This window comes from Euphorbia lathyris, chromosome 5 (genome assembly GCF_963576675.1).
Source record: "Euphorbia lathyris chromosome 5, ddEupLath1.1, whole genome shotgun sequence".
Taxonomy (NCBI): domain Eukaryota; kingdom Viridiplantae; phylum Streptophyta; class Magnoliopsida; order Malpighiales; family Euphorbiaceae; genus Euphorbia; species Euphorbia lathyris.
The window spans coordinates 81,596,838-81,615,796 of record NC_088914.1 but is presented as its reverse complement, the minus strand read 5'-3'; positions in this window follow the sequence as shown (position 1 = coordinate 81,615,796).

Below are 18,959 nucleotides of genomic sequence, written 5' to 3'. Positions count from 1 at the left end.
TTGATGCTAAGATTTGATATTGATACTATATAAACTAAGACGTCACATGGTCAGACAAAATATGGGATATTGAATTTAATTCTAGGAATCAACTAACTCTTTCAATATCTTCGAAAATCAGTAGTATTAATGTACCTGATTCAGAAAATCTCACTTTTTTTTTTTCTTTTCTTTTTTTATGACGAATAACTTTCTCCTAAGCAATATTTTAGTTATACTTTATTAAATTAAGATTAGAAAATATAAATGATAATTAAATAAATTACGTGTGATTTTTATTATGTGGCAAATGATATGTACATTTTTAAAATGTTATACGGCTTTGATAAGTAATCCGAGTTTTATGTGAGGTTCGATCTATGATAAAATAAAAAGACTAGTCAAGGGAGGTGATCTATATGAGGTTCGATCCATAATGTTTTAATCTATAAAATAAAGAGACTGGTCAAGGGAAGTGAATGAGATCAAGTCAAAATCCTTAAAAAATGACAAATAAATAAATAAAGAGAGTGATTAATATGTCGAGTTGTTGAGTGTTATATTAGAGTTTTGGTGATTATTGTTCAGAAAATAACATATTATTTAATATAAATACAAGATTGAGTATTGATATTAATTCATCTATATATAATATAAAACAGTAACGATGGAGCTGAGATGTCATTTCCTCCATTTTTATTGATAAAAAATATAATAAAAAATATAATATATTAACTTTAGTTATATTATTATATTTATTTTTAAAAAGATTATTTTATCTGTACTATATCTAAGAGATCTACATAATTTAAATTAATCCCTAAAATCTCTCTAATTCTCTGCATATCTATATTTAAAAGTTATATCTAATTTAAATTAATCCCTAAAATATCTCTAATTCCCAGCATATCTATATCTAAAAGTTCTACATAATTTAAATTAATCCCTAAAATCCCTCTAATTCTCTGCATATCTATATTCTATATAAAACAGTAACGATGGAGCTGAGGTGTCACTTTCTCCTTTTTTACTGATAAAATCTATATTCTATATAAAACAGTAACGATGGAGCTGAGGTGTCACTTCCTCCTTTTTTACTGATAAAAAATATAATATAACTTGAGTTATATTATTATATTTATTTATAAAAAGATTATTTTATCTGTACTATATCTAAGAGTTCTAAGAATTTAAATTAATCCCTAAAATCTCTCTAATTCTTTGCATATCTATATCTAAAAGTTCTACATAATTTAAATTAATCCATAAAATCTCTCTAATTTTCTGTATATCTATATCTAAAAGTTCTGCATAATTTAAATTAATCCCTAAAATCCCTCTAATTCTCTGCATATCTATATTCTATATATAATATAAAACAGTAACGATGGAGCTGATGTGTCACTTCCTCCTTTTTTACTAATAAAAAATATAATAAAAATATAATATATTAACTTTAGTTATATTATTATATTTATTTATAAAAAGATTATTTTATCCGTACTATATCTAAGAGTTCTACAGAATTTAAATTAATCTCTAAAATCTCTCTAATTCTCTGCATATCTATATCTAAAAGTTCTACATAATTTAAATTAGTCCCTAAAATCTCTCTATTTCTTTGCATATCTATATATATAATATAAAACAGTAACGATGGAGCTGAGGTGTCACTTCCTCATTTTTTATATCATTAATTGTAATTATTAATTATATTTTTGTTAATATTTATATATTAAGATGAATCCGTGCATCGCACGGGTCAAAAACTAGTTGAGATTATAAATATGAAAGCGTATTTGTGCAACAAATTGAGGAGAAGAATTGACAGTGATATAAGTTGATTTGTTATTAGGGAAAGATTCAATTTTCACGTCTACTGTTGCGAAGCTGCACACAAAAGATGCATCTGACCTAGGAGACCTCACAATGTTTATGGATAAAATCTAATTGTTGAAATTACTAATCTGTCCATCGTAAAATCTGAATATTACAACCGAGTATTTACATATAATTAAGCTCATACCTTACTAATATACCTTAAATCCATAGTTCAAATTAGATAATTTAGTTGGACTCTAATATATAATTGGGTTAATTACAAGTAGATGTCATGTGGTTACACAAATTTGCAGATGATTACTTGAGGTATTTTTCTTTACAAACGCAATCCTGCAGTTGCAAAATTTTGTATTTTTTTTCACTCTGCTAAATTTGGCTGATAACGACATCACAATAAAAATTTTCAAGAATTAAATTTGTTTAATATCATATTTACTGTGGAACCATATTTTAAATTTTTCAAAAGCATCGTTTTTTGAGTTTTCTCTCTATAAACATTAACTTTCTTTCTCGTAAAAAACAACATCTAAATGATCTCAAACCTAAAAAGTTGAAGAATTAAAGTTGCTTAAAATATTATTTAATGCTTGAAATTTTCATTTCGATATCATTATCGACCAAATTCTGACAAAGTGAATCCAAATGCAAAATTTACAAACCACAAGGTTGCATTTGCAAAAAAAAAAAAAAAACCCCCACAAGTATCCATCTGCAAGTCGGAAAAACCATATAAAATCTATATGTAATTAAATTAACCCTATATAATTTACAAGTACCTTAATCCATGTAAAGACAGTGGCGGGACCAGAACTTTGGATGAGCCGACGCTCAAATATTTATTGCAAAATTTTCATTACATCAATAAAAAAATATAATTATATCACGTATACAATTAATATTACATGCTGATATTTGTACTCCCCTTGAATAAATAAAGAGCGGCAATTGAATCATGGGATTATGCAAATTTATAACGTTGCAACATGTATAGATAAGGATAGCAGTAAAAATATTGAAATTGGCACCCTGAATTAGTTTATTTAAAGTGTATGTATTTCAATTTATTCAAAATCTTTCCATTCTTTGTCACGTAGATTTAAAAGGATTAATATATATGTCACTTTGAATACATTTGAGGTAAATGGAACGTTTTCGAAATATAGAGAGGCGATTAACTTTTCTAAACAAAATTAGGAACTAAAAATGTATATAGACTTAAAAATTACAAATTAAATCAAGTACATTGGCAAATTTTAGTTAGAAATTAAATGAAATATAACTTGCTTTGCATTGGTTGTACAGCTTCAATGAAACCACAACTCCATGTTCAACATCTTCAACCTAACAACAAACTCTCCTCGTTGAATTTTTATGAAACTATTCGTTGGACATCAACACAACCTACACAAGTGGCTGGAAAATAAAATTTCCACCGATTTCAGGCTCTAGTCCCGACTAGCTCCGACCTAGTTTTGTCTCTATCAAACGACTACTTATCAAATTTAGTTAAAGACTAGTTTTATATTGTTGTGTTCAACAGAAACAGTTGTGGAAGAAGTGCTTTGTCGAAAACAAGTGATAAATGTTTAGTAAATACACGATAAAAAAAGCGAAGAAATAAAAAAAAAATATATTAGGTTAATACTTGCCATTACCTGTAGCATCTTATAGTGGTGTATTTGGATAGTATCCTTTCTTATGTATCGGCTTGGCCTTTCTCTCTAATTGGGTCTGTTTATTTGTTCATCGCATCATATTGTTAAGGGAAATTTATATAATTAGTATAAAAATTATGATTAAATTATATTATAAAAATTAATTCTTAATATATTATTTTTTTATATACCATAAATAAAATATACTTTTATATTCTAATTTATAAATTCTAGATTTCAATTTATAAATTCTAAATCCTACAAAAATATATGTTAGATTTCTTTATAAACCTTAATATTTAAATATAGGGTTAAGGTGTAAAAATACTCCTAAAGTTTTGGGTTAGGAGCAATTTTACCCCTAACATCTAAAATGGTGCAATTTTACCACTAACCTTGAAAGCCAAGAGCAATTTTATCCCTAACGTCTAAAATGATGCAATTTTACCCTTAATGTTGATAAATTGGGTCAATTTGAGAAATAATTCATTAAACCTTCTTCTCGATAATGAATTTTGTAATCTACACTTCATACGTGTGTCATTTCATCAGTAATAAATCACAAACAAATATTGGGATGTGAAAAAAATAAAAAAAAAGATATAATGTCTTTTGTACGAATTAGATAAAAAAAATTCAAAAAATTCACTGAATTTATAAATATTAATCTCCAATTCTATTATTAAATTATAAAAAAAACATGAAATCTTTTTTTAGAACGAATTGATATGCAATTGGTGCAAAATAAGGAACAAAAATATTTGTGTTATATAATAGGGGTAAAATTGATCCAAATTATCAACGTTAGGGGTAAAATTGCTATTGGCTACAAACGTTAAGGGTAAAACTGCACCATTTTAGACGTTAGGGGTAAAATTGCTCCTGACCCAAAACGTTAGGGGTATTTTTGCACCTTAACCCTTAAAAATAAATACATAATTCAAATTATCAGCTTGAGATAATTATATTTAATCTTTTGAAAGTGAATTTCTGTATAATTTTCTCAATTTATATCAGGATAAGCCAATATTTTCTTTTCATTTAACCCTTTCATCCAATTCTTTAATAATAATATTACATCTTGGAGGTGTTATATCACCCATTACTTCAATCAATTCCTTTAAAAAGCAAAATGCTTTAATCAATTGGTTAATGTAAGTTTTCTCGTATATGAGTAATATTGTGTCAACAACTGACTGGGGATGCAATACGCTAGTGGCGGAACCAGGACCCGGAATAACCTGGGGTTCAAACATATCAGTAAAATAATTTTCAAAATGTCAAAAAAAAAATCGAAATTAATTGTGTGGTTGACAGTAAATTTTCAAATTCCAACCCGTTAGGGCTGGACAAAATTTTTTTACCCTCCAACGCATTAAAACTGTAAAAATGTTATAATTTTTTTAGAAACTAGCATTGAAATAATAGAAAATTAAACATGTTTATTTTTTTTAATGATAAAGACATAATAAAAATGAATATTAAATATGTTTACTTTTTTTAATGGTAAAGACATATTAAAACTGAATTCAAAAGTGTTATCAAAATAAAAATAAAGAGTCCATTTAAATTAATTAATAATGGTAACATGTTTTTATAATTATTGAAAAATAAAATTAAAATAAGTAAAAACTTTTTAAAAGAAAATGAGATTGAAAGAAGTTGAACATATGACCTCTCAAATAGAAGTAAGCATCCTTAACTATCTCATCTACCTTTAAACATTGAAATAATACTACATAGAGTCAATATAATTCTCTCCAAAATATTACCAGACACCATTACTAAAAAAAAATTCTCAATTCTCCGGCCGCCTGCCGAGGCTCAAGCCCCCCCAACCCCCCTTTGGTTCCGCCCCTGCAATACGTAAAGTATCTGCGGATAGTGCCAGTAATTACATGTTCTATTACTCTAATAGATATACTTTTTACATCTCATACCCGTTTCATTTAATTCGCGAGATACACACGGGTACTGTTAAGTATCACATAAAACAAAAAATATTACAAATTTAATAAAATATAAATTTGATAAATTGTCCATCTAAAAATTGAACAGATTGAATTTTAATCAATAAGAATAAAGTAGTTTGGTGGTATCACTCAATGATTGAAGAATATTGAATAAAAAGTTCGGGTTTGAATTTCACATCTTACATCTAAAAAAACAATATTTTTTTAATATATAAAAGAATTATAACGAGTACTGAATATTCTAGAGTATTTCTATATCCGTCTCATACCCGTCACAAATAATGTGTTTGATCTCATCTCCGCTCTATACCTTTTATACCCAAAAAAAATTTCTTTATAGGAGGGGGCAATAAAACATAATGACAACAAATTAGCTTTTGCCATAAAAGCTAAACTATAATGATGCACTCCCTTTTTTTTTTCTTTAAACTAAATTGATGCACTCCTTTATAATGTGTTTTATTTTAGATGTTATCTTAACTTGCAAAAGTGTTAAAATTTATTATTATTATTATTATCATTATTATTATTATTTGATGTTGTAGTCCGTAAGGGAGTAACTACACGGGAGGAGGAGACAAAAAAAAGAAAAAAATGGTAAAGTAAGTATATTATATAAAAAAGTTAGGTTATGTTTACTTTGTTTTTTACAAAATAAACGTTACTTTGTAAAAAACAAAGTAAACATAGTCTAACCCTTTTAGATGTTTTTTTTTTCACCATTGGATGATGATGAACTTTGACAAAGTAAGTTCATCCAATGGTGGAAAAAACAAAGTAAAGCTTACTTTGTAAAAAACAAAGCAAACATAGAAGGCACCTTATATAAAATATAGAAGAACAATTTAATCAATTTATAAACACAATCTCACACACCCTATTATAAAAAGCATATAAAAAAATCTATTTTATGGGGATGGCGTAACAAGTCTCTCTTCCAACCTGATTTTGTGATCCCTTACAACAAAGTTGTTTTTATCAGACGATGAGTGTGTGAAAACAAACGTTGCTGGTCTAATCTTTCGCCTAATCATATTGATGTGCATCGAGAAGAAAAGTGGCTCAAGCCTGCTGAGAATGTCTGGAAGCTTAACACTGATGGTTCTCATCGAGAACATTCTAATTTGATTGCAGCTGGGGGTATTCTCAGAGACCTCAATGGCCAATGGATAGGCGGGTTTCTACATAATATTGGGAAGGGAAGCTCATTCGAAGCGGAGTTATGGGGCTTAATCTCAGGGCTTCGCATAGCTGTTGATCTAGGGGCGAGGAATGTGGAAGTCGAGTCTGATTGTGCCGAAGTGGTGAACTTCCTCAAGAGTCCGTGCCCGTTACACCATCCTTCTCGCTCCCTGATTCGGACTATACAAATTCTCATGACAAAATTTGATCACATTTCTATTAACCATATCTACAGGGAGAAGAATAGATGTGCCGACTTTCTTGCGTCGAAGGCTTTTGAGGCTCCTATTGGTTGCATCACTCTCCACCGTGCTCCCCCCGAGCTGTCGAAGCTGCTGCAATGGGAGCCAGCCTTCCCCGTTTAATCACTACCTGATGTAGCCTTTTTTTCCTGTCTGCTGTGTTGTGTTTTAAAAAAAACTGGTTTAATGTTATTTAACTCTGACGTTACAAACAAATTTATCGATAAACTGAAGCAATTTTATACATTTTTAGCTTATTATTTGTAACTATATTAGTACCACATTAAAGATTTTTGATACATTGATAAAAAAATTGTGATTAACTTATATGTGACAGACTTATTTGCTAGTATTTTAACAGATTCTTTTTGTAACTGCGTTAGTGACACATTAAATATTTTAGACATAATTAATGTTTCAAAGGTCTTGCGTGACCGTTAACTAACAGTTAAACTAACATTTTCAAAATACAGTTAACGTGAAGCTCAAATTGATTTTGATTGGAAACGTTAGGGTTAAATTTGGACTATTTCATAAGTTAGAGCTAAATCTACACTTTGTTCAAATTACATTAGGATAAAATTTAGCCCTCATCCTTAAAATTTGAAAAAATGCACACTTTAAAGTTCACTCCAAAAAATAGTTACGTCCTTAAAAAGACAAATTTTATAAGAGCATATTTAATGGTAAATGGCAAAGTTTGTAAAAACTAGATGCCATAGGAAGCGGATACATATCCTTCGGACATGCCTTGTTCAGATCTTTGAAGTCGACGCACATTCTGTATGTTCCATTTGGCTTTTTGACTAGCACCACATTGGCTAACCACTCCGGATAGGTGACTTCTCGAATTGCATCTGACTTTAGCAAATCCGCCACTGCTTTTTCAATCGCCTTTTGCCGTTTAGGAGCATGTCCTCTCTTTTTCTGTCGCACTGGGGTTGCACCTTTGTCTACATTCAAATGATGGGTTGCTACGTCTGGACTTATTCCTTTCAGTATTTCATTTGGGGCGGAAAATACCGACTCACATTGGACCAGCACCTCGGCAATGGCTTTCTTCGTTTCTTCGGGGAGGCCCGTCGCTATTCGCACATTTTTGTCGCTTGAGATGGCGAATAGTTCCGTTTCTCCCAATGCTTCCGCTGGCAACTTCTCCTCTACCCTATCTTCCTCGTCTGGCTTTGGTTCAAGTGACAATGTATAGGCCTGTTGAGATACAAGTTGATCACCTTCAACTATGACTCGCCCTTGGTGTGTTGGTAAATGTAATGTTAAATGCTTCATTGAGATGAGCGACTCCGTTTCTGACAGGAATGGGCGTCCCAGAATTATGTTGTAGGCCAATGGGAGATCAACAATTGCGAATTCTAAATCACCTCGCCATTTTAGCTTTTTATCGCCCATTTCTGCCTCTAACACCACCTGTCCACTTGTTTGAGAGGATTGACCCCCAAAACCTGTTACATCCATGAATGTATGTTCCACTCGCTCGTCATTAATTCCCAACTTGTTGAATGCAGTCCGAGTAATAACATTACAAGAACTGCCAGTATCAATAAGGACCCGCTTGACGTCCCATCCTTCTACAGCCATTGTAAGTTAAGCTATGCTACAACTTCCTCTCCTTCGCCCCTAATGCCCTCTTGGACTGCGGCGACTCCCTCATCTCCTCCGGTAGGAGGATCTACTTCAAGCGAATCCTCAACCCTTGAATCGTTAACCGCTTCAGTAACCTCTTCGGTGAGAGGTACCTCTTGCACAGGTTGAGAAACGGCTTGGGGTGCCTCTCCTTCCGCGGGATGAATAGGGATCTCGCAGCTAATTGGAGGATCCTGAAGACTCTTCCAATCTAAGAAGAGTACCTCATCCATATCAGCATCCTCGGCTTCCAGCTTATCCCACTCCCCAGTTAAATCCTTTTCAGGGATGGGAACTTTGGGGCGGTTAAGTACTAGACCCTGATGCCCGTGCTCATAAGCCGCATGAATCTGCTCCCCATACCAGTAGATGCGGGCGCCATCTTCAGCCAAAATCTCCTCAACCCTCTTCTTTTGGGCCTCCTTGAAAGCAGCTAGGTCGTCGAGGGCTTTTTGCAGTTCATCGGACTTGGCCTGAAGGGATTTAAGGGCCTCCTCCTTCTCGCCCACGGCCTTCTGACAGGTGCCCTCTAGGACCTTCACCTTCCCTTGGACATCATCATAAAGCGACTTCTGAGTCGCCAATTCCGTACCAAGACTTTCCAACTCCTTGGCTCGCTCTGCATCCCTTCGGAGAATGCCCTCAGCGAAATTGATAATCTACATATAACACGTCTCACAAATAAAAATGGGCGAATAGAAATATGCGGTTACGATGAACACAAGATATTTGAAAGCGAAGGACAAAGCAATAATATACCTCTACAGAACGCTTCTCGATCCCTTCCACAGCAGTAGGGAGCGGTACTTGCTCGCGCACACGGGAGGCAGAGGGAAGTTGCCCGAGGACATTGCATATGGAAGATACAATATCCTTGCAAGAGAAGTTCACGGCCAGGCCGAAAGTCCTAGTCCACCATCCGCTAATATCGGGGATTGGCTGCAAAAGCATAAAGAAAAATATCAAGAGAACGGCAGATAGCTCATGAGGAAAAAGTAGCAATACGAGAGGGAGTAGATCAAGATACCTCGTGAATGGAGGTACTGCTCTTTCCTTTAGACGAGGCGGATACAGGTGCGCCGCCAACAGTAAGGGACACAGAAGTGTTCTTCTTTTTAGAATGAGAAGACTCTGTATCCGCACTTATCTTCCGCTTCCTGGTTAAAGGAAGATCCTCGGAGGCAGAAGCGAGACCTTGTGAAGCGGAAGCCCTAACCGGGGAAGCCGCCCCAATAGAAGGAATCGTCCCTCCAGAAGGATCCGCCCCTAAAACGGAAGCGGTTTCCGTCATCCGCTTCTTTCTTCTCGCCAGGGCTTTAGCCTCCCGATCTGCAGCGATTTGAGATAAAGGATCACCCCTACAAAGGGTTAAAAGAAACCATCAACTTGGAAATAAAAAGTACCTTGCACAAAAACGCGATAAGGAATATAGACAACGCGATCCCCCTCGCGGTACGCAATTGCTACTCGGCTCCTTAGCATATGAAAGGCCTGATCGTATGTCCATACAAAAGGAGGAGTGCTCTTCAAGAACTTGATAACGGCGGATTCTTCCTTGCTGGGATACCCGAAGTTCAAACTCTTTACGTTGGGTCGGCTCCAGCAACGAAGGAAGTTCAGGTTTTCCTCATTAAACTTGACAAAAAAGTAAGATCGATCCCACTCACGGATCTTGTTCAGCTTCTCATCAAAACCATAGTATCCGCTCTGGCGGATGAAAGTGAAATACCCCGCCGAGCTTTTGAAATGGTGGAGCTTGGAGAAGATTTTGGGCGAAAAGGGAACCTCCAAACAATCCGCCAAGAATTTGTCCAGAGTCAAATCGGCCCAGCCGTTAGGATGCAATTGCCCGGGCGCGATTCCGTAACCGCCTAGGACGGAAGCAATCTCATCCGCCAGTGGATAAGTGAAGCCGCAGATAATCTGGGCCACGGAAATAGTGAAGGACCCCTTTGGGTAATCGCCCGGTCCCCTATCCTCCCCAGGAATGATAGTCTCGAGACCTCGGAGCCAGGGATAATGCTCCCGCAAATCATCGATTGTCTCTTGACAAACCAGACTTCCCGACCTGTCCTTCTTTGGTAACAAACGAGGGGTTGGGACAGGTGGCGGAATCAACTTTTTGGGGTCAAAACCTAAACCCTCGTCGGTTGTATTCGCCAGATGAAGGAAGTCGGCGGGATGAGAATTACACCCAGGAGAGCTGGTTGAAGCTTCCTCAACCATCTCTTCGACCTCGTTAGAGACCTCGCGGACATAATCATCGTCAAACGGCGTGAAGTCGAGGTCTGACATGATCGATAAAAGGAAAACAGAAGCAAAAAGCCGAACAAGGAACAAATGTGAAAAGAAAAACTTACATGAAAAAGACAACACAGTGAAGTGACGGGATTAAGAGGTCAACGCCGGAAAAGAAGTAACGGAATTAAAAGGTCGACGCCGGAGAAAACGAAAGAGGGAAAATGCACAAATTCAAAACTTTGAAATAATCGGACAAAGACGAAGCGTCCCCTATAAAAAGACCCTAAAAGGGCTCTTGCTAGACCAAGGGGGAGGCATGTGATAACCCGCGAAGCCCAAAACGGGTTATATTCATTTCGCAAGCCCAGCCCATATTAAAGCCCCATGGGCTAAGATTGGACGGGACCCGAATGAAGGAAGCGGGCGCAGCGAGTAAACCGCCCCGAATTCCTAAACAGAGCGTCAAGACTCCCACTCAGAACCACGTTCGTTGCCATGAAAGCCACGAAAGGGACATGGCCTAAAAAGGGGTAACCGCCCTCAGAACGTGGCCCACTAAGGAGTAACCGCCCTCGGCGGTTACCCAAAAAACACCTATAAAAGGCCTTAAGAATAAGGGGGGAGGTATGGTCACATTTTTTTCCACAAAGCTATTGCTAAATTATAGACTCATTCTTACAAAAACTGACTTGATCGTCGGAGAGTTTTCCCGGAGATCCTGTCTCCGGTTTTGTTTTGCAGGTAACTCGGGCAAAGAATATCAAAGCGGATCCAGCAAGTTATCAAATAGATTTCAAGAAGCAAGATTTTCGTGGCTCGATGAAAAGACGATTAACACCGATGGAACGTTTGTTATCACTGCGAGGAAGATGTCTTCTCCATCCAAAGAGTGTCACAATCAGTGATGGAGGAGGCAATGACAACAATCGTGAGCTTAGTGGGTTAAAAAAAAGGAAAAAGGAGGAGACAAAGAGATTGGGTGTGATTTTACCCCTACAACATGCTAAGAAAAAAAAAAAACATGTGTGTTTTAATCTCTTTTACCTTCGTTCTTTAAACTTTCGTCTTCGTTAGAAAATGAATTGATTCAACTTACATTTTCGACCACGTTAAAGTAGTATATATCGTCTTCGTTAGAAAATGAATTGATTCAACTTACATTTTCGACCACGTTAAAGTAGTATATATATATTGGAAAAAGGATAATGTGTAAAAGTACTCCTAACATTAAAAGTCTAGGGTAACATATAACTCGTGACAAATACAAATATAATTTTTTAAATTATTTTTCATGTCAATTGATATGATTTTGATAGGCCACTGTTATACTTTTTTTTTTAATTTTTTTTTTATAACTTGTAATAACAAATACAATATGGTTCTGATCTTTTAAGAATGTGTGATAAAATGACGCACATGTGAAGTGTAAATGATACGATTCATGAATAAAAATACATTTTGATGAATTATTTCGTAAAGTGACCCAATTTGCTAATGTTATGGGTAAATTTGCTCTTTACTGCTAACGTTAGGAGTAAAATTGCACAATTTTAGACGTTAGAAGTAAAATTACTCTAGATCGTCGATGTTAATGGTATTTTTACACCTTATCTCTAAAAGAAATATTAAAGTAAGAATTTAGAAAGAAAAAAATGATTAATAAACAAAATTTTATTTCCATGAATATAATCAGTCAATCATTAAACTTAACAAAGTCAATGCGTAATTTAATTTTCAATTCCTATTCTAGTTTCAATTTAAATCAAATTTTTCTATATATATCTAATTTTTCTGTTCGAGACTCATCGAATATCTTAAATAAATCTTTTCCCAGCTAATTTTTTTAATATATATTTAAATTCTTTCCAGCCAATTTTTTTTAATATATATTTAAATTCGAATTCAAAATCTTTAATTTAAACGATTTAGAGCATCTCCAACAGCCTCTTAAATTGGCTCTTAAGTTAAAATTTGAGGAGGGAGAATAAAAAATCAGCTCCAATAGCATCTTAGTGGCTCCTCAAATCACTAAGAGCCTCTTCATCCTCTCTATTAGAACATCTCCAACAGACTCTTAGTTCACTCCCTAAAAATAATATAAAAAATTGACTCTTAGTGATTTAAGAGTTACTAATACATATCATCTCCAACAATACTCCTTATATTCACTATCTATTTATTATTTTATTAATAAAGTTATTAACTATTGTTATATTAACCAATAGTGAAACGAGAGAGTTAAATCGATAATTAATTATTGTTCTATCTACCAATAGTGAAAGGAGTGAGACTCATCAATAATAAATTATTAATAAAAAATAAGTTAAGAGTCACTAAGAGGTGGAGGGAGTCTCTCTATTAATAGAGAGGATGAGGAAGCTCTTAGTTATTTGAGGAGCCACTAAGAGGCTGTTGGAGTTGATTTTTATCCCTCCCTCCTCAAATTTTAACTTAAGAGCCAATTTAAGAGGCTGTTGGAGATACTCTTAATAGAGAGCCTCTCTCCACCTTTTAGTGCTTCCTAACTTCATTTTTTAATAATAATTTATTATTAATGAGTCTCTCTCCTCACACTATTGGTAATATAATAATAAAGAATAATCTTAATAATAAAATAATAAATAAGGAGTGAATATAAGGACTATTATTGGAGATGATATATCTTAGCAACTCTTAAATCACTAAGAGTCAATTTTTTATATTATTTTTAGAGAGTTCACTAAGAGTCTGTTGGAGATGCTCTTACAACCTTTAATCAGTAAACAGAACTTAATTACATGAATATTTGAGGGATAATTACTAATCTAACCCAATGAAGAACCCCACTTTACATATCTAACCCACCTTCCTTTCATTTTACCAAATTAGACAAATAAACCCATTTTGGACAAAACTACCCTTGTTCTCATATAACAACCATCTTCTCTTTCCCTTTCATTTACTTTCACATTCTCACAGGAAAATTCATCAATTCAACCCAAGATCTAAAGATATCCATACCCCATTCAAGTTCATGTAAGTATCATTCCCTCATTTTTCATACAGTTGGTTTTCGAATACATTTGCTTGAATCTTGACATTTTCCGATTCCGCCATTGTCTCCCGATGTGTCGCATTCGGTGCTCAAATGCGACACAGAGAATAAAATGCGACAAGGACTAACATATAGCTTGTCGCATTCATATCCATGTCGCATTTGCGATCGCATTTGGCGGTCGCATTTGATGTAGCATGTCGCATTTGGCAGTCGCATTTTGGTATAGCTTGTCGCATTTGAGTCGCATTTTGGTGTATCATGTCGCATTTGAGCATCATTTACATATGAATTGGCTTTATTATGTTTTGATCACGTGTCCATGTTACTAAATGTAGAAGTATGTCAACCAAAGAGAGGTGTACGTGTTTTTTATCTTAGAACGGACTGTGGACTACAGAAGGAAAAGTGATGACATACGTGGGTGGTAAAGCGAAGTTGTTGGTTTTGCCAATAGATATTGACTTGCAAAAGTTGAAAGAGAAAGTTTATGGTGCACTCCGCGTTGACTCAACCTCGTATGATCTCCAAATGTCCATGCAGGCGACATATGGTCCAAATAAACTGCGTGGTGGGATAGCAGATATTGATGACGATGGAGATGTCATGGGATTCATAGAGTACTGCCGAATGAATCCGACCGATTTGATTCCATTGTATGCTACTCTAAACATGCGAACAATACAAGCTTCAACATTGCGACCTAACAAGGATGGACATGTTGGTCAAAGCAAATCAACGGAAGTAGTAAGTAATGATCCCACCATCGAACTGGATGCTCCTATACATGGTAAGGATGACAACGATTGTGGAAATGGTATCGATGATTATATGAATAATGATAATCACGATCATTATGATGAGCATTATGATAATGATTATTGTTACGATAATGGTGACAATGTGGAGAATGAAGATACCACTCAGAATGAAATTCCTGTTAAAAGTGTTCACGAAACAGTTAAGCAATCTAAATGCGTCCAACGTATCCCATATGATGATGGCGATGAAGATAGAATGAAAAGGATGACTGATCTATTTCGATGGTGTCCAAAGCCATGCGATGCGCCCGTGAATATGATTGCACCTAAACAATCAAACGGAGGTACTACTTTGAGGGTCAATGATATATTTTCAAACAAAGTTGAATTGCAAGATTCACTTGGAAAATATGCAATTGAAAATTCGTTTGAATGGAAGGTGTACAAATCAAACAAGTCTTTGTTTGAGGTGAAATGTAAGGATGTGGGCAAATGTAAATGGAGGGCTAGAGGGATCGTCATTCCAGGTTCCAATTTGTTCAGGCTTTCAAGAATAGATGGTATGGACATGCATGCTTGTGGGAGAGATCAGATATGTCCGCACCATAGGCAAGCGGGGAAACGTGTTGCAGGGATACTACTCCGAAGCAGGTTTGATTTGGAAAATCGGGTGCATCGACCAAAGGATATTGTTTTCGATTTTGAACGAGATTTTTCCGTTAATCTTTCTTATATGCAAGCTTGGAGAGCAAGACACTGGGCATTAGAAGCACAAAGTGGTTCGCCGGAGGAATCGTTCATGTTGTTGCCGGACTACTGTGAGATGTTGAAAAGTACAAATCCGGGTACCGTGACACATATCGAGACAGATGATGATGATCAATTTAGATTTTTCTTTATGGCTATGGGTGCATCATTGAGAGGTTTTAAACTACATATTCGACATGTCATTGCCGTTGATGGAACGTTTCTAAAAGGTAAATATCCCGGCATATTATACATTGCAGTTGGTATTGATGCGAACAAAATTATCTTTCCTGTTGCATTTGGAGTTGGACCGAAAGAAAGTAATGAATCATGGCTCTGGTTTTTCAACAAATTGAAAGAGTGTCTGAATGATGTTGAAGATCTAGCCATTATATCAGATCGGAACCAAAGCATTATACATGCAGTTAGTTTGGTTTTTCCTAATGCTGTTCACGGGGCGTGCGCACGTCATCTGCAACAAAATGTTAAGGCCAAATTTCGTGGAATTCGTAAGATAGATAAGGCGTTTTGGAAATGTGCAAAATCCTATCGGTTATCTGATTTTGAGGAATCCTTTGCAACACTTCGTTCACTACATTCCGGTGCTGCCGAATGTTTACTGCAAGCTGGAAAAGAGAAATGGTCCCGTGCATTCTTCTGTGGTCGTCGATATAACATTATCACGACGAATGTGGCAGAATCATTCAACGCGTTAATGGTGGAGGCTAGACGTCTACCAATCACAATGTTGGTTGAGTTCATACGCATGACACTACAAAAATGGTTTTACGAGAGACGTACAGAAGCAGATTATAAACGTGTATTCTATTTTATTTTATTTTATTTATACATACGTAATTATTTACGAGATTAATATGTTGCTGCAGGAGAACGTGTGGGCTATTTGGCAAGGAAGCCGGAAGAAAAGATGATAAAGCATGCAGGGGCAGCGATACGTTGTTCATATTTCCCTGTGGATAATCACACCTTTCAAATCGGTGATCGGGTTAAGGGGGGACTTGTTGATTTAAATGCAGGAACATGTACATGCAGGAAATGGCAACTAGCCCAATTTCCATGTGAACACGTATGCAAAGTTGCTTCCAAACATAGGATGGATAACGCCTATAGGTGGGTACATCGCTACTACACCAACGAGTCAGTTAAGTTGGCATGGGGTGAGTCGATATATCCACTTGGTCATCAATCAGAATGGAAAGTGAACGAGAATCCTATGAAAGTACTTCCTCCTAAGAAGTAGGGACGGTCTGCTGGTCGACCAAAAGGTCAAAAAAGAAGGCCATCTGTGGGTGAAGATGTAATTCGCACAAGGTGTAGCAGATGCAGAAGCATCAGTCATAATCGTTTGAATTGTCCATCCATGCTTCCAAACACTACTCGGCTTCCTAGTGTAATCTCAAGTTCAGCAAGTTGTTCTAACACTACTACCTCGAAGCATTTATGATCCAGTTGATTAATATCATTTGTCTTTAGCATGTGCTTGTATGATTCTATTGGGGACAAACAAATTTATCTTGTACAATACTTTAGCTTGTGTGAATAAATTTATCTTGTACAATACTTTAGCTTGTATGATTCACTATCCCACCCCGGTTCATTGAACCCCCTCACAAACATGGCTTGGCACATACATCCAACAAAGTCAGTATCAACAGTAGTCCATTCTGCAGCCACATCAGTTTGTACTGACTGTCGTCTCGGGTTGGAACTATACCTCCTCGAGTATTTTCCTTAACTTCATCTTTCCCGGTCCCTCGACCTTTATCTTCTTTTGGAGCAACCACCTACAAAAACATGGTAATGAATAATTCATACTTGAAAGCTGTAATTCAACATTTTGTCGCATTGAAGAGAAATGCGCTCCAATGCGACAAGCCATAGTGCAACATCTTGTCGCATTGGAGATGAATGCGCTCCAATGCGACAAGCTATAATGCAACATCTTGTCACACTGGAGATGAATGCGCTCCAATACGACAAGCTGCAGTGCAACCTCATGTCGCATTAGAGCGCATTCCACTACAGAATGCGACCCAGAGATACGATGTGTATAAATTCAACCAACTTGTACCTCTTGCTGCAACTTTGGTGTCACTTTCTCAGGCACAGAATCATCAAGATGGACAACCTCATCTAATTGCGCAACTTCCTCCTACACAGAATCGTCTAGTACGACAATAACATTCTGAACCTCCTCATCACCCTTGGTCAAATCATCTTGAACCATAGCTGCCTCCTGTTCCTTTCCATCTTTCATCGGCTCCTCTTGAACCATACCTGCCTCTTGTTCCTTTCCATCTTTCAGCCGCCCCTCTTCGACCACTGGCTCCTCCCGAATTTTACTGGTCCCAGCCTCCTCATTCTCCACATTAGCATTGGGTCGACCCATCGCCTTTAATTCTTTTATATCTCCCTCAATCAATGATACCCGTTCATCTAGGTTGTCTAACCTACTGTCGACCTTACTAAATTGTCCCTTGCACCACCTATGATGCCTCTCAAGCACATCCGTTAGAACTTTTTGAAGTTGTTTTATCTCGGTCGTTTGTGACCGTGATGCAATATATATCTATCAACTTCATTATCCCCTTTCTCACCACCCTCTTCATCATCACCTCCATCACCTCCATCATCCCCCTCCTCCTCATCACCCTCCTCCTCATCACCTTCCTCTTCCTCAGCTTCAACCTTCTCATTACCTTTCATTATTGGGGCAAATATTGCATTTATATCAACTTCCCGTCCTTCAATATGGTCCACCAAATACGTGTACCAATCGAACTCTTTCTCTTTATCCTCAACCACAAGACGCGCGTCTGGAGGATCAGCAACCTTACATTGAAAAAAAAATAGCAATGTATTGGTAAACAAATACAAAGTAAAGAGAAACATACGAATCTCATTCCACTTACAGAAAACGTTTCTTTGACTGCTTTGTTTGATGGGACTATTCTCTGGGTCCATCTCAGCAAGCGTGGAAGTGGGTTGCCACTTCTCATTGTGTAATATGCATGAGTCACATTCCACAACTCAAGAATCCAAGTCTGCAAATAAGAGGTATCCCTTGATAAGAATTATAACATTGTCGCATTCCATTTGAATGCGCTCGAATGCGACACGGTTATAACCCAATCATGTCGCATTCCAATTTCAATGCACTCGAATGCGACACGGTTTACAATCCAATCATGTCGCATTATATTTGAATGCGCTCCAACGCGACAAGGTTAGCAACCCAACCTTGTCGCATTTGAGCGCATTCCATTCTAAATGCGACACAGGTGGAAATTGGGCGCATTCAAATACCAAACATATATACACAAATCATACCTGGAATACGTGTGCAAATCCAATAAGTTGATATGGAACACGTTTCCTATTTCCCGCTGCATTTGCCTCTAATTGCTTCAGTCTTTTGCTAATGGCCCAGTCCAAGAACCTATATGTCTCCTCCCAAGCCAACGTCCCCCATGGAAACTCATTAAACAGTCTTGGATAATCTGCAAGATCCAAAACCCAATCCTTTGCATGCCTCTCGTTAGCATTATCCAATACATTGCCATGCACAAAGTACAACATGGCAATCATCACAGCATCTTGGTTAAATCTGTCAGTCGCATCCTTCTTCTTCCATTGTATAC